Source organism: Populus nigra, chromosome 9 (assembly GCF_951802175.1).
Source record: "Populus nigra chromosome 9, ddPopNigr1.1, whole genome shotgun sequence".
Classification (NCBI taxonomy): Eukaryota; Viridiplantae; Streptophyta; class Magnoliopsida; order Malpighiales; family Salicaceae; genus Populus; species Populus nigra.
The window spans coordinates 16,836,676-16,846,056 of record NC_084860.1 but is presented as its reverse complement, the minus strand read 5'-3'; the positions used below and the strand labels follow the sequence as shown (position 1 = coordinate 16,846,056).

General features: G+C 29.9%; 1 long non-coding RNA gene across 1 annotated transcript; it reads left to right on the top strand.

Moving 5' to 3' along the window:
- Positions 1 to 7,357: 7,357 nt before the first annotated feature.
- LOC133703952 (uncharacterized) lies at positions 7,358 to 8,819 on the top strand. Its single transcript, XR_009843958.1, has 3 exons — positions 7,358 to 7,489; positions 7,568 to 7,615; positions 7,725 to 8,819. It is a non-coding gene; the product is annotated as an uncharacterized LOC133703952 (long non-coding RNA).
- The last annotated feature ends 562 nt before the right edge of the window (positions 8,820 to 9,381 follow it).

The following is a 9,381-nucleotide window of genomic DNA, read 5'->3' as shown; positions in this document are numbered from 1 at the left end:
ATTCAAGAGTAAGGCATGGAGTCTGGTTTTTCATAGTGATAGTCAAAAAGTTGATAGATAAATCAACCTTAACGCTATTTAACGAAACCGTGCATGAGTTTTTCATCTAATATCAAAATAATTTTCCATTAATTTTAATTTTATATCAGATTTTAAATTTTAAATAAATCAATGTCATGAATCTATAGAAAGAGAAGGAAAAAAACAGCAATCTTCCTTAGAATTAAAACCCAGAACCAGATATTAATCATTAAGGTTAATTAATAACAAAAATCAAAGGTTAATAAAGAAACATCATCTGACATTTCTCGAACATGGGCTTCAACAACTTACTCCACATAATAATAGATATGATGTTGCCCAATGAACTGCTACTACTCATCTCATAGTTAGCAGTACTGTAGTACAAGATAAGATCATGCTATAAGGCAATCATGATGTTCATGAATGGTGACTTAATCATAATCATTGTCCGAAAAAGTTGTTTTCTTTTGAATTTCATCTTTTGACTAAAAAAAATTAAGCTCTGGTTGATTGGCTTCTGGGATTAATTCTCTGTTGGCTACTTCATTGTCAAAAGCCACCTTCGGCCCTATCCCATCATGCCAAATAAAGCTCATTAGACATGGAATTCTCCTCTATACTTTCTTGCTTCTTGATATAGACATCTAAACTGAAAAAGGCCATCTCTGTCAACCCTTTTTTTTTTTCGAGGACAATGTACGAGTTTCATTTTTCTTGCCCATCATGTGCCCTTACCTTATAGCTGCTGTTAATTGCTATAATTCCAAACCAGCGACACGATATAGACGATCCATATTTATGATTAGATCCAGATTGAATGTGTTCATTTTTTCTTGCCCATCATGTCGATGCTCTACGTTTTTTCCATGCTTAGTTAAGCGCCTGATTGGCACTGCTATGGCTAATGCATTTTAAAGAGGTTTTTATATTATTTTTTATTTGAAAAAAATATTAAATTGATTTTTCTGAGGTGTTTTTAAATAATTTTAATATGTCGATGTGCAAAAAAAATAATAAAAATATTATTTTAATATATTTTAATTAAAAATACTTTTAACAAATATCATGTATCATATTATGAAACACTTAGAATCAAAGTAATGATTTGACATATTAGAATGTCGGTGACTAAATTTCAAGGTTTAGCATTTCAATTATTTCTGGCTTTTCTTCTATCAAGTTTCTGTTAATTATAAGTTGCTTAAAATAAGTCATCAAACTTTTTTATTTTTTTTTTAATTATGATGCATTTGATCACGTTGTTAGGTAACCACTAACAAAGTAGATAACAACTTGTAAAGCTAAAAATTAGATTTGATAAAACTCCGACTCAAAAATAACTCTATATCTAAAAACCAAAAGTATTAGGAAAAGATTTTAACATAAAGATAATCTTGTATCTAAAAACTTTAAGTATGTTAATGACGTCACAAAGCTAGTTAAATATCTTCAATAAGTTAATGTACAATCTTTGTTCCTATAAAGAAAGATTATTTTACCACAAACAACAAAAAAAACTCACATTTATTCTTCAACTGTTTGCTCAGATTTGCAGCTCAAAAAAACATAATATAGTCTCCTTTAACTAACTCTAATGTATCCATTTTGGATTATAAGCTAATAGATCTAAACTAGTAATCAATTAATATAAATTTAATAATAAATATTAAACCCCTAAACAATGTCTAATGAGCCAGAACAAACCCAAATTAAAAATAAGTATTCAGCATTAAATAAATAAATAAATAAAATAATAAAACAAAGTCTTCATGCTAAAATTTCTCCATGTAACCCAAATCTTCAATTTTTGTATATTTTTGGCATATTTTAGTTCTGACTTCAAACATATTGTTTTTTCTCGTTTGAATAAATTACTAGGTCTACTATATATGATTAAAAAGCTTGAAATGTTTAGTTTTCATTACAACTTGAATCATATGAAAATCCCACCTGTAGATCCAAATATATCTCAAACAATATATGAAGGTCTAGTCTGACAGATTTGATAAGATTTATCTAATAACTTCGGTCTTTTGAAAATAAGATGTTTTCAAACTCCTTTTTAGCTGAAAAGTTATCATAATATAGTTTCAGCTTGATTCAATGTGTAGTTTGAAAGATATGTTTGATCTCGTAAAATTAATCAACAGATATGTTAAGGTCAAATCCAGACCTAACTTGTTTCGTATCAAATTATATGTTATAATATCTTAATTTTGAATAATTAAGGGTTATAACTATTAAGGGTTTATTTGGGAGTATGATAGAGATTGTTTTTTAAAGTGTTTTTTACTTTGAAATACATCAAAATAATAATTTTTTTTATTTTTTAAAATCTATTTTTGATATCAAAACAATTCAAAAATACTAAAAAGAATAATTTAAACTAAAAAATATTTTTTTTTTAAATATAGTTAGACTACGATGCTAAATAAAATACTTTAAAGCTATTATCATAGGTTTTCTGCATTAAAAAAAAAAAAGATGTAATTAATTTATTTGAAAGACTTAGATGGTAAGAAGAAAAATCATTTCGAGGATTTTGAGTCCGAATCATATCATTAGAAATCACGAGATCTGTTTACTTTTTAGTAAAATCACTGCTAAAATCATCTCGAAAACTATATATTTTAACTGTACGGACTCCTAAATTCATTTTCAATCACTTCAAACTGTGATCATTCCATTTTCTCTTCATCTTGTTCTTATAAAGCTATTTTTTTCCCTGGTCAAATAACTATTGATTTACACTCGACTAAACATGCAACCTATCGGCCTGCCCCAGCTCTAGAAAATAAATATCTACAAATAATTCTGAGCATATTCATTGAAAACATTCGAGTGACTATCAAACTTCAATATATTAAAAATTAACATTCAATTTGTGTTAATTTGTTTACTATTTTAAAATTTAAAAAAAAAATATTGAAGAAAAATTAAAAACATTGAAAATAAAAATTTATTTGATTGAAAATAATGTCTGTCGACATTATTTTTATATCTTTTATTTTAAAATAGTAATGAAATGATACCCAGCTTTTAGCTGCGAAGCACCGGGCTAGAAAAGATACTCCACTTGAAACCTTTTTAATTAAATTCTTCTATCTCTCACAGTATTTAATTTGTTTTTTCCTTTTCTTCTTTTTGACTAATTAATCTTGATTTGACGGCAACAAAATTATTTTTCTTGGCTAATCATGTTTAATGCCAAATTATTGTAGTCATTAAATTCAGCTTTGATAATTAATTAATACATGTTTTTTATACATAATTGTCTAAATTTCCAATCCCCCCATTTTTCTTCTTAGGTGCTGAGTACTGCTCATGTTTAATTTTATCATGTCAGTTTGCAGCACTTACGTAGGTTTTATAGAAAATATTTGAAAGAATCTTAAGCCCAGGTATATTTTGATATACATTCGCGGTGTTTGTACGATACTATAATACCTTCTACGTTAACTTTTAAAAATATATTTAAAAAAAATTGTAAATTATAGTTTTTTATAATTAAGACTTTAAATGAGAATTTCTAAAGAAATCTATATAAAATTATTATATATATTAATTAATCAAATATTTTTAAAAAATATGATTAGATCAAAACACAATTTCAACCGCACCTCGTTTAACTATAAAAAAATATTATTAGTATCTTAAGCTAAAATATATATATACTTATGATACACATATTTTATGTGTTGAGATCAATAATTTTAATTATATTTTTAATAATATAGTTGAAAATGAGTAAATTAAAGCTTTTTTGAGTATTTTTTAATATCTTGTATTAAAATTATTAAAAAAACATCTAAAAACCATCTTATTGAATTTGATATTTTTCATACCAAATTTTTTTTGGAAATTATCTTAAAAGGCACCCAAATCATAGCAATAAATGACGCCTAAACTTTGTAGCTATATATCCTTTAATTATGGCTCAATCAACTACTTTGTACACGTGATTTATTAAATCAATTAAATGTTAGTGTTAGTGTTAGTGTTAGTGTTTACTAAAAGATTCTTTATCGTTTTTCTTTTTATATATGTCAAAAAGTTTTCAATCTTTTTATAAGTTAATTTAATATTAAAATGATCATCAAACACACCCTTGAAACTTCGAAAAACATTACATTAAAAATACCCAGAGAAGCTCTGCCAGCATAATATGGACGCGGGTGCCTGTCTGCTACAAGCAAAGAAATTAACTTCGTAGAGAAATAACTACAGCATCACCATCCCCATCACAGGAGAAAGACGAACACTGATGAATAAAAAGCACAGGCACAGTAACCTGCGTAAATGAAGCTTAATAGCATATAGACAGACCATTTTAAATGGGTCCTACTTGAGAGATTTCTTGTCTATCCAGAGTTGAATATCCGAAGTGTTAATAGCAGCCCAGATTGAAAGAAAGATGATCAGTTGGAAACCACCTAAGGGTGTGGTATGATACGAATGGATCATTCGAATTTGTTTGGATTTAAAATTCGAGTAATCTCGTCACAATCTAAAAAAACCAACCATGAATTCCTCTTTGACAATGGACCAGATTAAATGCAGTAAGATCAAGCTTATTACATCGAAAGAATTAACTTGAGTTAACTAATATTTATTCAAAACATTATAATTTTAAGATTTATTAAAAAAACCATAAAACAATGTTATTTTTTTAAAAAAAAATAGTTCAATTAAATTTCAATTGAATTTCTATTTAATTCAAGTCAATTAGTTAAAACAATGAGGCGTATTTAAAAAGTCAATTCTAGCTTATATATTTTATTTTAAAACTCGACTCGAGTCAAATCATAAATTACTAATCACTATATTAATCTACTCAGATATATCGGTTTAATAATTATCAGGATCGGTAAGTTACAGGTAATGTAAATAAAATCAAAATTTGACAATGATGTGATTAATTTGGAATTAATTCCAAACTAGTTCCAAATTATGAAGGACGGATTCAGAATTATGGAGGATTGTTGTGGAAATACGAAGGAAGGATCCACAAATATCAAAAGGAAAGAAGACAATCAAGTGGGGGGACATGTAGCCATCGTCAATCTTGGTTTTGATCTTTGACCTAGAATAGATCATTCAAAAGGCCCTAGGAGGCTTGTCTAGCCACGTGATTGGCTTGTTCTTAAATTGACACTTGAGCAGTGATCTTGTAGAAACCTAGGAAGACGTTACAGATGCCTACCAGAGAGTTTCATGGTGTTAGAATAAGATAATAATATTTACACATGAACCATGCGTAAGCACTATTAATAATTACTACTTGATACTTGGAAAAAAAAAATCATGTATCATCCCACTAGAACGTAATAAAAACCCCCTCTTTTATTAAAAATTAAAGATATAATAGAATTTTATTTTTATTTTTTTAACATGATAATATGTTTCCAAACCATATGTAAATACTGTAAATGAACAATATAAATGTTTCCAATATGCAGCACCTATCATGTTTCATTCCAAACGTGGAAGAATTTGAAATCAAAATTAAGATGTAACATGCAAGGAGACCATCAATCTTTTTCCTCTAAAAGAAGGGTTTTAACTTGAGCATGCAGATTTTATCAGGAAAGAAACGGTGGCCACTCATGTGTTTCAGAACAAATTAAGGCAAAACAGGAACCAAAGTAGTGCTACTGTGTAAGGATCAAGATGGTGCAGGTAGTAAGGTTTAGATTCAATGTCTCATTGATAGGCCTTGGTTGGCAAAAGGAATCCCGAAGTCCTCCATAGGGCACCCGACAAGCCTGGCTCCAGAAGGGAAAAGCATTCACCTTTACTTTAGAGTGAAAGGGAAAGGCAAAGCCTATATAATCAAAGCATTTTGAGGCTGGCCATGGTTTTAAAAAGAAACCAGGTGTAAGTTTGATACAATAATAGCTCTTGTAATTACAGTTTGAGAGCAGAAATAAAGGCTTAAGAACGTTTATAAATTGTAATTTTTTTTATAACTGGCTGGAGTTTTCTGTGAGATCTATATAAAATTATAGCATATGTTAATTAATCAAATATTTTAAAAATTATAATTAGAGCTAAACACAGTGTTTTAATCGTACCCACCACGCTAGAACACACTAAACAAGTGTAAATCTATTAGGAAAACAAAGAAAGAGAAGGGGGGCCTGCCGGCCTGGGGTTTTCTTTTCACAGGGTAACTATCCCTGTGTGGAATCTCATCCCCATTTGTGGTAGGGGCTGTACTACTAGCTAATGACATGATTTGTTCTTTTTTGACTCCTTATATAAAAAATTTCAAGAACTGTGTATCCCTCTGTTAATGATTCCATTTTCATTGTGTTGAACACTATTTATTATGTTCTAGTCACTTTAAATTTAAAAATTAGAAATACTTAAAAAAAATTGAAAAAAAATAAACAAAAAACATCTATAGGTTAAAAAAATTTAAAAAAATGTTGAGAACAAGTATAGTGAAAAAGGAATTGGGTTGTCAAAAAAGAGAAATATAATCCCAAATCGATTTGATAGATAAAATTTGTTGATTTCATTGGATCTCCAACTTAGCCTCTTCCTTCAAATCTTGAATAATTTACAAAATAATTATGTATTAATTGGTGAAAAAACACTCCAAATAGCCAAGTCCTTTTTCACTATACTTGTTCTCAACATTTTTTGAGTTGTTCTATTTAATTACCAACTTATTCACCTTCCATTTTAAAAATTCTAAGACTTAAAAGTCGTGAATGAATGGAGTTAATAAGTTTTTTTTGGAATTTAGAAGAATTTAACAAGTTTTTTTTGCAGATCGATCCTAAATGAATGAAGTATATTTCTTTAACCATTGGGTTAATTTTTTGGAGTTATGATTTAATTATTTTGATGAAAAAGATAAAAGGTTGTGAATGATGATGCATATGGGATCGGAAAACTTGATAAGAAGGCAAAATTGTGGATGAGGATCTGAATATTTCTTCCATCGATCCAAAATACATTATGTTTTCTTCATGTGCGTGTGTGTGGGGGGGGAAGAAACGGACAGAGAGGGGATGGATTTTTATGCCTTTCGGTTGATTTATATTTTACGTTTTTGTTTGATTTTAATTAAAAATATCGAACTATTTCTTGACATTTTATTTAAGAAATCAGTTCGTTTTTGGTAATTCTCGCTATTTTTAAAAATAAAAATATGGGGAAATAAACTTACTATAATAATAATAATAATAATAATAATATAAAACAAATCCATTGAGCTGTCACCTCAAAGGTTGAGACAAGCATATCATACACTTAGAAAACCACCATAGGTCAAATATAAAAGCCATGCCATGCTCTACCTAAACCCGCATAGGTGGAATTTTGTATGCTAAGCAAGAAGAAGCCTGTGAGACGACTTACAAAAAAAGCTTTCCTTTTTATATAGAAAAAACAAAGGAAGAAAAGGTTCCTGCAGTGGTTCGGTGCCGATCGATGGTGGCTATAGTGTGAATGTGTACGTGAAAAAAAATGCTTTCATTAATTAGAATTCACTTTTGAGATTTTAATTTTTTTTAAAAAAAAATATCTGTAGATGGTGGATTTATGGCATTATATATGGGAGGCATTTTTTTCTCATATGGTAAGAAAATTCTACTCTTCACTCCTTGCTATAGCTTTCTATACATAGAAGAAGCCTTCGACGTTCACTCCCTTGATCTGGGTTTGCTCTTCTCTATATATCTCTCCAGTCTTTCACAAGATTTGTGTCCCTGATCAATGGAAGCAAGAACAGAATTCGAAAGAGAAGGGAGATGCATCGAAGAAGGAGGTGAAATGGGTTATGCCTGGCTCCCTGTATGCCACAGCAAAGACCAATCTCTTCTGTCTTAGATTGGCTGCTGCCGGTGGCGTGCGAGGAGCCAAGCATACTCTCTCCTTTCTATCTCTATGTGAGCCTGTGTGGGTCATCATCACTTTATTCTTTGCATGTGCATATCGAGTCTACCTAGAGAGCTAACACACTGCTTGCATCAAATTAAATGGAAGAATTATTTCTTAATTAAAGGAATTAGTGCTAGCTTAGAGCAGAGAAAGTTGTTTCGTTCTTGCAACAGAGAATTATTTTATGTTTTTTAAAGTTCTTGTACTCTCGAATTTAGAATACCCTATTTTCACGCATTCATTAGGCTCAACAAGCAACGATTGATAAACTTATTTACTAAGTTATTTTCCAAATAAATTGAATATTATCACCCGCATTGAGCAAGCTTCTTTTTTCTTTTTCTTTTTTTGCGTGCGTGTGAGAGTATGTTTCTTGATTTGATCTAATTGGAGGAGCAATGTGCATGTACTTGCTAGCTGGTAGTGTTTGTCTTCTTCAGGTTTCAGCTTTATGAACTTGATCGCCAGAATCAGTGGAGGATTATATATATTGGCGTGGCCTCTCTTCTTGCAAGGAAATCCCCCCATGAACTTCTGATTCGATTCCCGCTTGGCTACCAATCTATGTAGCAGAGAAGCTTAAGGGCCATGCTGTGATCAAGAACTACCTTAATCTCATGGGGAAGAGAGAATCATTGCAATTTGCCAGCGATCAATGATTTTACTCCTCCGTTGTGGGCTTGTTGTTTAAGATAATGTTGCCTTGTTTTTCCTGAACTACGTACGTACATTGCCTTCTCTTTCTTGTGTCTGTGTGCTAATTTGTTGGCTCACATAAATTTGTATGAATGAACATCAAATAAACTAGCTAGCCGCTCGGTTGTTACATTAGATTTGAATGTAGGAATTGTATGCATAATTCTTTAAATTATAAGGGTTTATTAATCAATTTTATTAAATTATATGGACTGGGTTATATATATATATCTCCTACTTAGATTTGAGGTGATATTACGGAAGCTCATCGTGCATGAAACCACATTCGATAATTCTGATACCGAAAATAAAATCATTAATTTAATGTTTTACATTCAAAAAAAAACATCAAGACTCATATGTATCCATTCACAGGAAAAGAAAATGAAATGAAATGAGGGTAATTGAGTAGGAAATATATCCACTAATTAATATTTCTCTAATTAATTTCTGGGAAAATTCTCTTTTTTTATAGAAAGAAATATATGATATTGATAATGCGTGATCATAATGGATTTCAATCATATGAAATATTTCAAAGATTTGGAAAATATTGTGAATATAAAACGTGGGGCTCATGCCATGTTTCTCACCCTTGAAACGTGACTATTGATTGTGAATCAGCATTTTTCTCTTCTGCCCCAGTTTTAGATTTTACAGCAATGTGATGTTTGAAAAGAAGAGCACGAAAATTCCAGTCAAAAATGTCGTTCCGTGACTTGCGCACGTTCCTTCCACACATAATATATATTTTAATTTTCTACACTT